This window comes from Protopterus annectens, chromosome 16.part0 (genome assembly GCF_019279795.1).
Source record: "Protopterus annectens isolate FY-2018-M chromosome 16.part0, PAN1.0, whole genome shotgun sequence".
NCBI lineage: Eukaryota > Metazoa > Chordata > Ceratodontiformes > Protopteridae > Protopterus > Protopterus annectens.
The window spans coordinates 34,397,755-34,416,200 of record NC_056750.1 but is presented as its reverse complement, the minus strand read 5'-3'; positions in this window follow the sequence as shown (position 1 = coordinate 34,416,200).

Below are 18,446 nucleotides of genomic sequence, written 5' to 3'. Positions count from 1 at the left end.
GACTTCGATGTTATAATATAGACCCGAAAGCATGAGCATGTACAGAAACACAAGGCATCCGACAACATATTAAATCAAGCACAAAGCCACAGCTCTCTGCTGTGAATAAGACTCCAAGAGGAAAACCACATGCAGCAGTACTGCATATAAAATGCATAAGCTCTGGATTTAGGGCACAATATAGTTAATCGTGTGACTTTTTATCATTTCATGAAACATACAATGAAGATTACTTGTTGCAGCTACTGATGTTTTGGGACATCAGAATTTTTTGTCTTGTATACTATACTTTATTTTTCAGCTAGTAGAAGTTAGGTCATTTGGAAAAAAACAGTTTTTTATATTTCTTTTACATGTTCTGTCTCTTTGTTAGTGTGTACACACAGAGTTAGTTTATTTAGAGACTGGGGTGCAGACCAAGCTTTACACCCTCCAAAAACAATTGTATGGGTTTAATATCATAACATCGAAGTAGTAAAACTTAGAATGTTATAATATCGAACCCAAAACAGCGAACGCTGAAAATAGCAAAGCTGCAGAACATCAACTTCTTTCCTAGGGAAAGAATTTGGTGGGCTGTTTCTACCGCTTCACTATTTTCTCCACTATGGTGCGAAGGTTACGGACCGGGTTAAGATAAGTGTGTGAACGGATCAGGTTAAGGAGAGTGTGGGAATGGGATAGTTAGGGACCTTAGATTTAGGGAGTGGGTAAGGTGAGTGTGTGATAATTAGGGGCCTTAGGGCTAGGAAGCGGGTAAGGTGAGTGTGCGAAAGTTAGGGACTTTAGGGTTTAGGACCAGGTAAGGTGAGTGTGTGATAGTTAGGGACGTTAGGGTTAGGGAGTGGGTAAGGTGAGTGTGTGATAATTAGGGGCCTTAGGGCTAGGAGGCGTTAGGGACTTTAGGGTTTAGGACCAGGTAAGGTGAGTGTGTGATAGTTAGGGACGTTAGGGTTAGGGAGTGGGTAAGGTGAGTCTGTGATAATTAGGGGCCTTAGGGCTAGGAAGCGGGTAAGGTGAGTGTGCGAAAGTTAGGGACTTTAGGGTTTAGGACCAGGTAAGGTGAGTGTGTGATAGTTAGGGACGTTAGGGTTAGGGAGCGGGTAAGGTGAGTGTGCGATAGTTACGGACCTTAGGGTTAGGGAGCGGGTAAGGTGAGTGTGCAATAGTTACGGACCTTAGGGTTAAGGTTTGGGTTAAGGTAAGTGGATAGATAGTAGTGTATGTACGGTTTAGTGTAGGGTTAGAAGTAGGATTTTAAGTGTATATGTGGATTACTTTTTTTGGTGTGCTTGTATTATGTGTGTGTTTCTCGGAACAGCAAATTTTTTCCCTGGGAAAAAATCCACTGTTCTGAGCTTTTGATTATATCACATTTCAAAATTCCAAGTTCGAGCTTATGGTGTTCAATATTTTGGGATTTTGATTATGTGATATACACCCAATTGTATCATAATATGAGTCAGTTTGTCAGAAGTGACATCTTGGGAGGGTAGTAATGAATAGTTAAGATGTTTTAGTTATGAGTGTTTGCAGCTTGACTGAAGCAGATAGATTTGATTGCAGTAAATCCCCTGGTTCGATAATGAGTGATTTGGATGACTCCATGTCTCATCCTAGAATGGCTTGTATTTGTGACACTGGCAGTTCTTTTAAGGGATTATGTTTTGTGTATTTTTTGACGGGATATCTTGATATTCATTTGTGGTATTACCTAGTAATGTAGAACTGGGTATAACATTTCTTTTGGTTATGAGTTTATTTCAGTCTATGTTTTGTTTACATTTTTTTCATAGTTTCATTACCTAATGCCACTTGCTTAGAGTTAAACTCCAAACGTTTGTTTCCTATTTTCTTTTTTTTCTTTTTCTTTTTTTTTTTTGGTCTTAGTCTACATCCATTCATTTATTCAGATATTTCTTACAAATGATCCAGGGCAAGAAACAAAAACTGCAAAATCTGGATGATTGAAGAGTGAAACTTGTACAGCTTGTATATAGACTACACAGTAATAACACAGCTTTTGCAAAATGGTTGGTGTATTGTACACTACTAAAATTTATACTTTTCCTTTATCACCTTCTGTCATATTGCAGTAACATTCAGCAATGACAAATGACGCTGTTTAAAATGTCTTGTTACAGCGTCATGTCACTTCATAAACCCATTTTTTTGCAGGTTAGTTTAAAATGACAGAATGACTGCCAGGCTGGTGGTGTAGAGGGATAAAGGCCTAACTACCCAGGAGACCCAGAGTCACAGACACCTGATGGAGCCTGCAGAAAAGATGGACGTGCCCATTCTGTGGGGGGAGGGAGTTGTGCAGTAGTTTGTAAGGCTGTAACAGCTATTCAGGAAAAGGATGGTGGGCCTGTGACCATGGAGGCATGCATGTGGTTAGTCAAGCCATTGATGGATGATAGCCTTCGGTAAGTGAGTGCATAGGTGAATGCACTTGCATAGGGGACAGCATTGTAAATTGTTGCTGTGATGTAAGTTATACATCCCTCCACCCAGGAGAGAGCTTTGGCTAATAAACGCACAAATATCATTGCTGGAATTCCAAAGAGGACACAAACAACCCTCAGGGCTGCTGGAAGGAATGTCTCTCCAGGTGGCTCTCACCCTAGTGAATCTGATGGGGACCCGCCACTAGCAAATGAATGAGCTCATGTCCAGTTGGGGGAGTCTTGATGGCTAGCAGGCATGAGGACAAAAAGTAGATAGATAAAATGGACTGCAGGTACTTCTGCAGAGCAAGAGGAAGTTAATAACAGCTTCCTATAATCTTTTGCTCATTTGAAACTTCTACAAGTCTGTAAATTTCAAAGAAAAACAAGTGATTTAAATAAGATACTTTTCCCATTCACCAGATGTTAACCTTCCCCCTCCACTTACTCATACATATGCTACAAAATTACGACATTACATTTCTACACATAACTAACTTACTCTATTAACCATCCTCAGATGGAGATGTGATTTTAAAAAGGTTCTCTTTAAAGCTGGTTTAACTAAAACTGTCATGTAAGACAAGAATCTAGTATGGTTTTTCAGCTGTTCCTCTTTATCTTTTAGAGAATCACTACACCTATTTATCACAGACAAAATCTGAAAAAAAAAAAAACATTCTGGTTCTATTCTGACTGCTGTGCATTGTTAATGCGGTCTTGTTCGTTTTCATTTATTTGTTCACTAGGAAAAGCCACCAGGCACAACTGCATCTTTTAAGAGGTTGACCCAGGAATATTGGTTAAGTGACTTTGACTACCAGAGGTGAAAACATATTGGACCTGCTCATCACCAACATGACCGACAGGTACTCCACACCGGAGGTCAACCTGTCACTGGTTAGATCAGACCATAAACTAATCACTCTGGATGTCCACACCCCCCCCCAACTAAGGAAACCACAGTAAAAAACTTCTCTAAAGCAAACTTCACCTTACTTAAGACAGAGGTGGTAAGTTTCACAGCCCCCCACGCTAAAGGATAACGCTGTCCAAGAGGCAGAAGCCTTTACAAATGCACTCTATGAGCACCTACAAGGATGCATGGATCATGCCATCCCTAGCAAACCCAATACTCACTCTTCTAAGAGAAGGAAACCAGTTTGATGGACCCCTGCAATAAACAGACTATACAACAGAAGGAGGAAACTAGTTCAGAAAAAAAGCAAATCCCAAGAAGGAAAGACATCCCTGATCAGTAACAGTAAAAAACTGAGGTCCCTCATGAAATCATCCAAGGCTAACTTCGAAAGAAAAATAGCCAAGGATTCAAAAGATAACCACAAAGCCTTCTTTATCTATGTTAAGAATCTAAGTGGCAACTCGCAGATATGCACTGAACTAGAGCAAAATAGCACAAAATATACTGAACCTACTGATATTGCCAACATCCTGGCAGATAGATTCAGTGCAAACTTCACCCCCCTCTCACCTCCAAAAGGGCCCACAACAATACAGGAAAATTGTAGTGTCCCAAAATCACAGATGCACAGGTGAAAACAGCCCTTTCAAAAGCCAAAAACACAGTGTCAGTAGGACCAGATGGTGTCCCAGGCTGTGTCTTGCACGAACTACAGAACAAACTAACCCCCCACCTAAACACGCTGTTCATCCTCAGCCTCTCCACAGGCTACATGCCCATAGAATGGTGCAAAGCAACAGTTATTCCTCTCCACAAAGGAGGGGCCACAACTGACCTTGGTATCTATCGCCCCATAAGCCTGACTAGCCTGGTCTGCAAGGCTATGGAGCGCATCATCATGGAACACATTAACAAAGACATTGGGAACCTCCAAACACTTGACCCAACCCAGTTCAGCTTTGTTAAGGGCAGATCATGCCTACTAAACCTGGTTGACTTCTTCGAGACAGTCACCAAGGCCATAGATGAGGGAACAATGGTTCACACAGCCTACCTTGACCTTGCCAAGGCTTTCAACACCATTCCCCACTCGGGTATTACAGAAATACTTACCAGCTTGAACATAAACCCCTATGTCACGAGATGGGATGCCAACTGGCTTACAGACAGAACTCACACGGTAAGAATAGCAGGCTCCATGTCCAACTCTAAACCAGTCACAAGTAGTGTCCCGCAAGGCTCGGTCCTGGTACACCTACTGTTCGGCATATACTTCTCAGAAGTACAGGCAAACACTGGAGGACTATGGCTAACCAAGTTCGCCGATGACTGCAAACTGGAAGCCATAATTGACTCTCCGGCTGACACGGACATCCTCCAAAAGGGCCTTACTGAGATGGACACCTGGTGTCAAACTCATGGCCTCAAGCTAAATGCCAAAAAATGCATAGTCATCCCATTTTGGAAAAACAAAACATCCACGAATTACCACATAGGTGGCAGCCCCCTTAATACAGAAGAGGTAATAAGAGATCTGGGGACCCAGGTAGGTAGTAATCTCTCTTTTGACAATCATATTGCCAAAGTAGTTAGGAAATCCTTCTATGTGGCCCATCTAATTACTAAAGGGTTCGCATCTAGAAATAAAGAGGTTATAGTGCCCCCCTACTCATCACTCATTAGACACATCATAGAGTACAGTGGCACATTTGGGATGTACCTCACAAGACACTCCTAACAGCTGGAAAGACCACAAAAGTACCTCACCAAGAGGATTACTGGTCTCAAACACATGTTCTATGCAGCCTGACTGAAAAAACTCTGGCTGTACTCAGTGGCATATCGCTTACTCAGAGGTGATCTCTGCCTGACTTACAAAGCCATGTCCAACTCAGAATTGATGGACATGCTCCACCTAAAGAAATGCAAGTCATTGCGAGCCACTCACTCTAGTAAGATAAACCTCGCCACTACAATAAATAGAACATGCTGGAGGGATAGATTCCTGTCACAGAGAGTCCCCATGCTTTGGAACAAAATTGCAAATTACATCAGGCAGAGCCCCTCACTAACACACTTCAAGAGAAACCTTGATGAGTGGATGGGTAACAGAAAATACACCCCTGAGATCCCTTCATTGGCTCTGCCTGACAGAGGATCAGTTAATTGATCAATGGGGTGGCGAAAGCCGACACACTCTGGCTAGGCTTATAAATGCCCTTGGGCAGATAACCTAGTACCTACCTATGAACTTATAATCAAAACAAAGGCTACAGAATGAAGCCCAGAGACAGCTTATAGATGAGAGCTGCATTCAGCCAGGTTGCATAGGAAGTAGTGCACACGTGTGTTGGAACTGGCTACATGCAGAGTGACACATGCCGATACCAATTCATAGTCTCATATTGTACAAATAGTGCAGACAGTCTAAGTACACACCAGAGGATAGATGCAAATGGCTTTATCTTCTTCTTCTTTCGGCTGCTCCCGTTAGGGGTCGCCACAGCAGATCATCTGTTTCCATTTTTTCCTGTCCTCTGCATGCTGCTCTGTCACACCAACCACCTGCATGTCCTCTCTCACCACATCCATAAACCTTATCTTAGGCCTTCCTCTTTTCCTGTTACCTGGCAGCTTCATCATTAGCATCTTTTTCCCAATATACTCAGCATCCCTCCTCAGCACATGTCCAAACCAATGTAATCTTGCCTCTCTGGCTTTGTCTCCAAACCTTCCAACCTGGGCTGACCCTCTAATATACTTATTCCTAATCCTGTCCACCCTCATCACACCCAATGCAAATCTTAACATCTTTAATTCTGCCACGTCCAGCTTTGACTCCGGCCTTTTTGTCAATGCCACTGTCTCCAACCCATATAACATAGCTGGTCTCACTACCCTCTTGTAGACTTTCCCTTTCACTCTTACTGGTACTCGTCTGTCACAAATCACTCCTGACACTCTTCTCCACCCACTCCATCCTGCCTGTACTCTCTTCTTCACCTCTTTTCCACACTCACCATTACTCTGAACTGTTGATCCCAAGTATTTAAACTCATCCACCTTCGCCAACTCTACTACCTGCATTCTTACCATTCCTCTGTCCTCCCTCTCATTCACACACATGTATTCTGCCTTAGTCCTGCTGACCTTCATTCCTCTTCTACTAGAGCATATCTCCACCTCTCCAGGATCTCCTCCACCTGTTCCCTACTCTCACTACAGATCACAATGTCTTCTGCAAACATCATAGTCCACGGGGACTCCTGTCTGATCTCATGTGTCAACCTGCCCATCACCATTGCAAATAAGAAAGGGCTCAGAGCTGATCCTTGATGTAATCCAACCCCCACCTTAAACACATCCATCAATCCCACCGCAGACCTCACTGCTGTCACACTACCCTCGTACATATCCTGTACCACTCTTACATACTTCTCTGACACTCCCGACTTTCTCATACAAAACCACAACTCCTCTCAAGGCACCCTGTCATATGCTTTCTCTAAGTCTACAAAGACACAATGCAACTCCTTCTGACCTTCTCTGTACTTCTCCATCAACACTCTCAGAGCAAACATCGTATCTGTAGTGCTTTTTCCTGACATGAAACCATACTGCTGATCACTAATCATCACGTCCCTTCTTAACCTAGCTTCCACTACTCTTTCCCATAACTTCATGCTGTGACTGATCAATTTAATCCCTCTGTATTTACTACAGCTCTGCACATCACCCTTATTCTTAAAAATCGGTACCAAAACACTTTTTCTCCATTCCTCAGGCATCCTCTCACTTTCCAAGATTTCATTAAATAATCTAGTTAAAAACTCCACTGCCATTTCACCTAAACACCTCCATGCCCTCTTCAAAAGGAACCTTGACGATTGGATGGGAGAAAGGAAATTCACCCCAGGGATCATGTCATTTGCCCTGCTAGACAGGGATCCAGGGAAGTAAATAGTGTGGGAAGAAATAGCCAGGGAATTTTTATGGCTAGGCTTGTATAGGCCCTAGGGCTGATAGCCTAGTACCAACCTATGAACCTATGCTTCCACAGGTATGTCATCTGGACCCACAGCCTTTCCATTCTTCATCCTCTTCATAGCTATCCTTACTTCCTCCTTGCTAATCCATTGCACTTCATGATTCACTATCTGCACATCATCCAACCTTCTCTCCCTCTCATTCTCTTCATTCATCAACCCCTCAAAGTACTCTTTCCATCTGCTCAACACACTCTCCTCGCTTGTGACTACGTTTCCCTCATTATCCTTTATCACCCTCACCTGCTGCACATCTTTACTAGCTCGGTCCCTCTGTCTAGCCAATCTGTACAGGTCCTTTTCTCCCTCCTAGTGTCCAACCTTTCATACAACTCTTCATACACCTTATTCTTAGCCTTTGCCACCTCTGTCTTTGCCATGCATCTCATCTCCTTATACTCTTGTCTACTTTCTTCATCTCTTTGACAATCCCACTTCTTCTTTGCCAACCTCTTTCTCTGTATACTCTCCTGTACTTCTTCATTCCACCACCAGGTCTTCTTGTCCTCCTTCCTCTTTCCAGATGTCACACCAAGCACCTTTCTAGCCATCTCCCTTACTAGCTCTGCTGTAGTTACCCAGCTATTCGGTAACTTCACTGCCACCCAGTGCCTGTCTTAACTCTTCCCTGAACTCCACCTCACAATTACCCTTTTTCAATTTCCACCACTTGATCTGTGGTGCTGCACTCACACTCATCCTCCTTTTCTTGATCACCAATGTCATCCTACAAACCACCATCCTATGCTGCCTAACTACACTTTCCCCGGTCACCACTTTACAGTCTTCAATCTCCTTCAGACTGGCACTTCTACACAAGATATAATCCACCTATGTGCATCTTCCTCCACTCTTGTATGTCACACTATGCTCCACCCTCTTGTTAAAATACTTATTCACCACAGCCATGTCCATCCTTTTTGCAAAATCCACTACCATCTGACCTTCTGCATTCCTTTGCTTAACACCATACCTACCATACCTACCCATCACTTCCTCATCCCATGCAAATGTCTGTATATTGACAAGAAAATTAAATAGGTTAGTAAAATGAATACCTAATGATATCAAGGTGCATGCATGGCGAACATTGTCACAATTCATAGTTGCATAGAGGAAGCTGCTCAGCTCTATGCACATCATTACAAAAGGGCAACACATGCCAAAAATGTCACCATTGCAGATAGTAAGGATAATTAGAGTCCCAGCAGCCACTGGGAAGCAGGGTAACATTATTTATAGTGATGCTGGTTCCTGCTGGCGTGCACAAGCTGCCATCTTGGATCTTGCGCCAGTGTAAACAGTCACTTACCATCAGTGGGTGACATCAAAATTTTACTTATCAAGAGATTATTTAGATCTTTTGAGTTGTTTGGAATACTGTACCTGCCCTAGTTGATATGTGTCTCTCAGATATAGAATTAATAGGAATCTCTGCCCTTCCCATTCATATGGAGACCAAAGTATGTGTACACTTTCCATATTTGTTATGGGGTGATTTGCAGAGATTAGATGGGGCATGTTGGGTATTTCACAGGCCTCTACCTCAAGCATACTTAGTAAGTTCCTTGATGTAATGTTTCTATATGTGGAAGATCATATATGGTTTTCTAGCACACCATAGTAGAGAGATAACACCATACATAGCTTGTGTAATAAGCAGGTGCCACGGATTGCACAGGTGCAAGCAATTAAGGCTACCTAGTCCACAGTCACAAGGTTTGTGAATAGAAAGAGCTATCATTCTGTGCAATGCATGGTAGTATGTGAAGTGAATGAGATCATAACCAAAGTGTCTATGCCATACCTGCCCAGTTCACATGATTTGTATACCTGTCACACACCTTAGCTCTATTACTACTTCCTGCATACTGAAATACTACTGGGGCATTGGCTTGGTAAGTACAAGCATTGTGGCTAATGTTAATAAGACTATGCTGATAGTGTGTCCAAAGGTATTAATTCCCCTTCCCCTCACATGTTCATATTTTGTTACAGGTAACAGTGGATACCTGCTGAAGTCCTGGCTTATGACACCTGTACTAAATCCCCAAAGTCTGAGCAAACATCAGTATCATGCTGCACATGGACAGACCTGCAAAACTGCAAAACATATGTTCCATCTGCTCCAAGCTCACTTCTGCTGTCTTGATATGCCTTGAGGGGCACTACAGTATGATCCTGACACAGCTTGAAGGACATTCCTAGCATTTTGCATGCTCCATAATATGGTAGAGAGGAGACAAGTATGTTTGCAGTATGCACACATACAGCCAGCATAGAAGGACATCAAAGTACACAAGTATGGCTTACTACCTTTGGACATAGTAGAACACAAGCCACATGTATTAACTTAAGATACCATTTTTCTTCTCCTGCTAAACACGTAAAGTAGTTGTATTTAAAAATAGTTCATCATAACCTTTCCTTCACTCACATCACATGTTTTTTCCCTATTTTTCATGAATACTTTTTTCTAGAAGCTGTAAGGATCTGACTTTTGAATATTCTCTGAATGACAATGATACAGACCTAGGAAAATGCAGAGTGTATTAAGCCAACTTTAGAATAAAAGCAAAGCATAAAATTTGACTCAGTGCTGACCTAACATAAGTTACAAATAATTTTGTAAGTAGGCAGAAGATTTAGATTGGTTCTCAAAATTTGACAACATACATTTAGGGCTTTAGATTTGACCACGGAAGCGTTGCTGTTAGAATTAATTTTGGTTGTCAAATGAATGAATGAAAAACACCAAGATCTTTAAATAATTAAGTACTCCAAATATAAGTGTTAATTAACAAGATGTCTTGACTGATGTTTAGAGGCCCATAATTCAGGAAATTGCATTTGGCTCTCTATTATAAGTTGGCACTCGAAATACCGAATGCCGACAAGCCAAAAAAAAAAGAAAGCACAAAAGAGCAAAACCCAAAAATCGCTCTTCTCCTTTAAACTTCTTTTTACAGAGGGGCAAACTCCCCTGCACCCCCAGAACTTATATGTACCAACTCTAAGATTGCCATACCTTGGTGAAAAAGGAGTATTCAGAGAAATGGAATCTTGGACTTAGTATATGTAAGCCCGATCTTTTAGCCGTTTGGCTCCGTATTTCAGGACTCGCTTTAGCGGGTGCTGACATTTCAAATGGTTACCATTGTATTTGATAAAATGTTTAACTCATTCCTAGTCATATATTTTAATATACTAGAAACATAGTTAATGAACATATTATAATCAGTGTCATTAGTTATAACTGACCATTAGTTGATATCATTTGCCAATACAATGCTTTCATATTTAGGCAGAAAGGAAAATATCACATTGAAAAGTGCTGCACCTAAAATAGACCTTTGAGGCACCCCTAAAATGACATCAACCCAGTGAGAATAATGGATTTCAGTTTTTACATTACATTGCCTGTTAGAAAACTATGAGTTAATCCACTAATATAAATTTATCAGTTCCAGGTTTTGTCATGCATTTACAATAACTGAATGTGACGTACTATCAAATGCTTTGGAGAGGTCTAAATATACCAGAATAACTGCCAGTTTATTATCTATAGCCCTAATAACATGATCATAAACATTGATTAGACAGGTGCATATAGAGCGAGTTTTCATAAAATCATGTTGATAGATATCAGACACAGCATCATGCCTGGGATTACCCTCAAATAAGGTCAAAAGACATCTTTTGAAACGTTTACAGAACAAACAAGTTAAAGTGACAGGGTGGTAATTGTCCACAATACCACAATTGTTATTTTTACAAATTGCAATGATGAGTATATATACATACACATACATAGATACATGAATGTCACTTTCCTACTTTCTTTAGCAAACTCTTTTTTTTATGTTTACTTAGAAATACAGTACTATAGGTAACTGTTTATTTGAAAATCTCTGGACAGTGCCTGAAACTTTCTTCCAGCGACACTCTCTGATTTCTCTTCATTGTCATGACTTAATGCACTGCAATAAACTCTTTCTACTTTAAATATAAAATAGTGCTTGAATCATTTATTTATTATTTTTTTCACATTTGTTAACCAGGTTATTCCAGCTGAGCCACAGGCCCATTTTTAGTTGAGACCCGAGGAGAAAAGCTTCAAATTACAGACATAATGAATTATGTACATTAAAGTATATAAACAAAGAATACAAATATTGACAAGCAGTGTTGAATAACAAAGTACATAGAATATGCAAGCAGAGGAGAACAACATGAACTAACACTTGCAACTTTTAAAAATAAATTGGACAATGTGAGAAAGCTGAGTCAGTAAAGCATATCTTTTACATGGTAGCATAATAAAAATCTAGAATTTTCTACAGATTGAGGGATTTTCCTATGTACAGTTGGGAGATGTTCAAGGATGAGACGGTGAAATTTTACATATGCTAGGATGAAGAGAATATGATTAGAATATTCAGGAAAAGCAGAAGAGAGGCAGAAGTAAAATGTAGTTGAAATGAAAATTAAGGGGGAATGTGGCAAGGGCAGGATCTTGAGTTCAGGAAGTAGTTTTTGACTTCACTTTTGAAGAAGCTGGTACTATTAATGCTATCAGTGTCTGGAGGAAGCCTATTCCAGAGTCAGTTTTTTGTTGAGGCATTTACCAATAATTTTGTTTGGTTTATATATATCTAGAATGTTCTAGTCAGAGCTAAGAAGTGAATGAGCTGGGATATAAGGGGATACTGTGGCAGAAAGAGAGGGACAGGCTAAGGGGTTATTTAGCAGGGAGTGAGTGAGCAGGGCCTGGGGGAATTCAAGCCACTGAAGTTTTTTCAGGGGAAGGCAGTGATGAGATTTATGTGGTTGGTCCCAGTGGAATCTGGCTATATTTTTATATGTTTGTTTGAGTTTGGTTAGTAGGGATAACTGGAGATGGGTAAGGATAGGAGATGCATAGAGAAAGCATGGAAGCAAGAAGGCTTGAACTAAAGTGGATTTGGTGTTGGGAGCTAGGAATTTCTTTATTTCTATTTTTTATTTTTATAGAGAAGACTCAACTTTTGGGGTGGCCATGGTGGTGCAGCGGTTAGCATTGTCACCTCACAGCAAGAAGTTCTCTGGTTTGATTCTCGGCTGCATTGAAAGCTTTAGAGAGGTCGAGGAAGAGGGAACATACAAGAAGATTTTTGTCCCTGGCTTCAGCAACATTGTGGGTGAAAGATAGGAGGGCAATGGCAGTGCTACGATTAGGCCTGAAGCCATATTGAGAAGGGGTCAGAAGGTTTTGTCGATTAGGTATTTAAGAAACTGGTTATGAATACATTTTTTAAGGATTTTGGAGTGTGAACAGAGAATGGCAATGGGTCTGTAGTCTGATGGATCTGTGGCGTTACCTCCTTTGTGAAATGATATGGTGTAGAAAGATTTCCAAATATTGGGGACAGCGGCTTCTTGGATAGATCTGTTTACTAGCATAGAGACAAGGTAGGCTATATAGTGGGCTGCAAGTTTAAGAAAGAGCGGTGGGAGGGTGTCTGTAGATGGAGAGCATGGTTTTAGTTTTAGTAGTAGGGACTCTGTAAGCAGTGGAGACAGGGTTAAGAGAGAAAGGGATGGTTTGCTAGTAGTATGTGTGGTATGACAAAGGTTTTGACTTTGGCAGGTTTGGGTTAGTTTTTGAATTGATTCACTAAAGTGGGTATTAAGTAAGGTGGCTTTTTCTTAGGATAGTGATTGGGGATGGTAGGTTCATCAGGGTGCCAAATGGTATTGATGGAATGCCAAAATATTTTTTTGGGTTAAACTTATGGGTGAATTGGGCATCATAATATAATTTTTTCTTGTCTTTTTTAATGGAAGAACTTGACTGCAGTGACTCCTGCTCAGCTATTGTCTGCTTTAGTTAGTTTTCCCACACTTGGTTGACTGTCGCATTTATTTCTATACCACAATGTGGAACTGTCTGTGTTCTGCATCACAAATCGGTGCTGTGCTGCCCCACCCACTTTAATAATACCTGCTAATCTGAATCCTGCCCCTAACCCTAACTCTGAACTTTACCTTTCAAAATGTCTTTTGGTAAAACTACTACTAATCTAGATAGCTCAGACATAAGCGTGCGTGCACACACACACACACACATACACACACACACACACACACACACACACACACACACACACACACACACACACACACACACACACACACACACACACACACACACACACACACAGACACACACACACACACACACACACACACACACAGACACACACACACAGACACAGACACACACACACACACACACACACACACACACACACACACACACACACACACACACACACACACACACACACACACACACACACACACACACACACACACACACACACACACACACACACACACACACACACACACACACACACACACACACACACACACACACACACACACACACACACACACACACACACACACACACAGACACACACACACACACACACACACACACACACACACACACACACACACACACACACACACACACACACACACACACACACACACACACACACACACACACACACACACACACACACACACACACACACACACACACACACACACACACACACACACTTCATATCCAAAACAATTATAGAAGAAAGAAAAATCAAAATGATATGAAGTAGTAAAATCTAATTTATTCCACCATAAAACAATCAATACATTTCTAGTACCTTGGCTGAATAGCCTTCAAAGAAAGTGATGTTATAATAATAATGGCATATATTTATACCGCAAACATTAAACTACATTAACACTATTTATTTATTTTATTTATTTCACATTTGTTAACTGGGTTAATCCAATTGAGTTTGAAAAAAAAAACATTTTCAGTGGAGACCTGAGGGGAAAGAGCCCCAACAAACATAAGCAAAGATAAACATGCAGGGCAAAAACTATTGAAAACAACAATACAAATATGAAATTAATTATAAAGAGAAAAACATAAGAAAGAAATTATGCACATTAAGGGGTGCACTGATAGCAATGGTCAAAATATATTACATATGAGAGTAAAAACAAACGATAATCGTTCCAAAGAAGGACAATGTATAGACACTGATACGAAGTGGGGGGGGGATAAATAGTGTGAAGAATGAGAGGGGGGAGAGAAAGGAGGGAGCTATAGTAGGGCTATAGTAGTAGAGCTGAGGGTTTAGGAGGTTAGTTTAAGCAGAAGTTACTAACAGAGAAAGAAAGTTAGGAAATGCAACAGGTTATACAGTAGGACAGACTAAGACTACATGTGGTCAAGGCAACAGCATAATTTCAAGTTTAGTAGGTGGAATTTAAGCTCCTTTTGTAAAACAGGGAAAGGAAAGGTTGTATCTATTATGGAGAGGGAGTTTGTTCCAATTTAGTGAGACAGAGTGTTTGTAAAGTAGTTTTCCCAATATTCCTTTTGGGTTTATAAACTGAGGGAAGATGCTGATCAGCACTCTGGAGAGGCCGGGGGGGGGGGGTAACATGGGAGGCAAGAGCAGGGCAAGCAGAGGGGCTGTAGAGTATGGAAAAGGTAGTGTGGAGTTGCGATGGTAGGAGAAGGTGCGGAACTTCCAGCCACTGAAGATTGTTTAGTGAGAGGCAGTGATGTGAAGACAGTGGTTGGTTTAGAATAATTCTAGCAATTTTGTTGTATGTATGTTCCAGTTTCTGCAGTGAGGTAGTCTGGATATTGGTAAGGGTGAGGGAAGCATATAGAAGACTAGGTAAGAGAAATGCCTGCGCAAGAGTACGTTTAGTGGCAGTAGTGAGGAATATTTTGTTCTTATAAAGTAGTCCACGTTTTTGGTGGTTTTTTTTGATGGCTTGTTGCATGTGCAAGTCAAATTTTAGTCGGTCATCAATTATTACCCCAAGGAGTTTCGGGTGTGAGGTAGGGAGGAAAGAGAAAAATTGGCTTTAAGGTGAGAGAGTATCTGAGGTAGGAAGAGAAAGAGTTGAGTTTTCTTAGGGTTAAGGATTATTTGATTGTTTCTGAGCCATTTTTAAACAGAGATAAAGGAATTATATGTTATGTATATGTAGTTCAGAGATAGTATTGGAGATAGATAAGAGAGTAGAGTCATCTGTGTATTGTATTACAGATGAGAGACTGCAGGATGAATGTAGGTTGTTGGTAAAAATGTTGAAAAGGAGCGGTCCAAGTATGGAGCCTTGGGGTACTCCTGTTTGAACAGCAAGGAAGGGTGAGAAAGCCTGCTGCCATCTTACAGCTTGTTTTCTGCCAGTAAGGTAGGATTGGAACCAGCCAAGATTAGAAGGAGAGAGGTTTAGGTCTGAGAGTTTGTTAAGAAGGATAGGTTGAGACATGATGCCAAAGGATTTAGAGAGATCAAGGAATAGACAGGAGATGAGGAGGTTGTTGTCCCTAGGTTCTGCAACCCTTTGAGTAAAGGATAGTAAGGCAGTCGAGGTACTGTGTTTAGGGCAGAAACCATGTTGCGAGGGGGTGAGGAGATTTTCATGAATGAGATAGGACAGTAGTTGAGTATGTATACATATTTCGAGGATCTTAGAGAGTGATGAGAGAATAGCGATTGGTCTATAGTTAGAGGGTTCAACAGAGTTACCACCCTTTGTGCAGAGGAGTGGTATAGAAGGGTTTCCATATTTCTGGTACACTAGATTCCTGAATGGAGCAGTTGATTAAGATAGATACAGGATATGCAATAGAGTCAGCAGCAATTTTCAGAAATTGAGGGGGGAGTTTATCAGTGGAGGGAGAGCATGGTTTTAGTTTAAGAAGCAGAAATTTGATATATTTAGTAGAAACAGGTCGCAAGGTAAAAGCCTGAGAGACAGAGGAGCATAGAGGTTTAGGGGAAGGTGAGGGTGACACAGAAGAGGTGGGATGAGCAGAGTTACCAGAGGGTAGGAGTTTAGAGATGCTGTCTGTGAAGTGTTTGTTGAGTAAGTCTGCAGTTTCAGAGGGAGAGTGAGAGGGGAAAGGGTTAGGGATGGTAGGAGAACCAGTGTGGAGCAGGGAGTTGATAGTACTCCAGAATTATTTGGGTTCATTTGGGTAAGAGCTTTGAAATTTAATGAAATATTGGGGTTTATCCAAAATATAAATTTTTTTTTACACGACTTCTGAGTTGCCATTTTTTCCATAGAGCATCTCTTTCATACATCAAAGCAGGAGTAGCTTTGGACAGCCAGGGTGCAAAACTAGATTTGATTCTGATTTTGCGAGTTGGGGCAAGAGAGTTCAGGACATCAAGGAAAATGTGGTTGAATTTAGTAACAGCATCACTGAGCGGGAGAGTTTTTAGGAAAGACCAGTCAATGGCAGAGAGTCTATAGTTAAAGGTTTCAGGGGAAAAGTTAGTCAGTTTCCTACAATCTCTGTAGAGTTGGGGCTTAGAGAGATGAGGAGAGTGCCTTAAGTTAGAGATTGGAGAATGGTCACTAATAGACTCAGGGAAGGTAGAAGGGTTACAATAGTTGTTCGGAGAGTTGGTCAAGATCCAGTCAATTGTGGAACCTGTAGTGTTTTTACTATAGTGAGTAGGGGTAGGGATCAGTTGTGAGAATCCATACAGGTTTATGAAATGTTGGGGTGAGTCACCAATAAGGGAGTTCCAATCTATATTAACATCTCCAAGGATGGTTTCATAGGGGATGGAGGTGTTTATCCAGTAGAGTATATGTTCAAGGATAAGGATGTTTTTACCTGGGGTATACAGATAGCGGCAGTAGCAAACCACCTATAGTTGTTGATGTGGCAGCCTAGGAGGAGTAGTTCAGCAGGGAAGAAACTAGGCAGATTAATGTCTATAGGTGTTAGCATCAGTGAGACAGAGTACAAGATAGCCAACCCACCTCTTTTTTTGGGGGGTCCGATCAGACCTATAGATATTATACTGTGGTGGGAGAAATTCAGAGGAACTGATATGAGGTTTTAGCCAGATTTCCGATAGGGCCAGGATGTGAGGTTTGTGTTGGGCCAACCATGTGTGAAGTTCAGACATTTTGTTGTTTAGGCTTTGAATGTTCATTGCAGAGACAGAGAGATGTTTGAGGCTGGAGATATTTGAGGATGTTTTTTGGGGGACAGCAGATGAAGGAGGGGGAGTGGAGAGAGGGATGGACCAGTATTAAGATGGATGTCAGCAGAAAACAGAAGAGCAAAGACAAGATAGAAAAGGTGAGGGTGGTCAGTAAGGGGAATGGGGTACTTGACTTTGGGCTTAGGAGTAGGAGCAGAGTAGGCCACAAGTTTAAATTTAAGACATTGAAAGGAGGAGAGACAGATAGAAGAGAGAGGGGACAATAGTCAGTGGAGGTTGGTTATGTGTTGGAAGAGGTATGGGAAAGGTGGGGGAAGAGGGGAAGATATGGAGCTCAGTGTGGTAGGACATGCTTAGGGTTAGTGAGAATAGAAGTGGGAGAAATAGCAGTAAGGATAGCATTATGGGATGGAAAATGGGGGGAAGAGTTATAGGGAAAAATATAAAGAAATATATTAGGGAGGGTGGTGGCTAGAAATAAGCAGTGTAAGGGAAGGAACAGTATCACTAAATGCTAATCAGGCAATAAATAAAATAATAATTAATAAACAAAAATAATTTATTGAATCAAATATTTTCAATTAATTTCCTTACGGAAACCCTTAGGTACCAAAATCCTGCATTTTAAAAAACATATACTTTCTTTATATAATAACTTTTGTTTAACTAAATGCTTTTCTGTAACATTTACTGTTAATTCTAATACAATTGCTGCACTTAATAAATTAGTATTTTTGTTTAATTTCTTAAGGAAATGCCCCCCCCCCCCCCCCAGCCACAGCTGGACCCTCTTTACTTAAACATATATCCCTGAGATGTTCTTTCAACCTGTCAATAGATCTCCTTTTTGTTTCTCCGATATAACACAGCTCACATGGACATTTAAAGACATAAACCACCCAAATGGTATTACAAGTAAAAACGTCTATGGGGTTAAAATTTTCCCATTAATGATATAAAATGAGAAATTAAA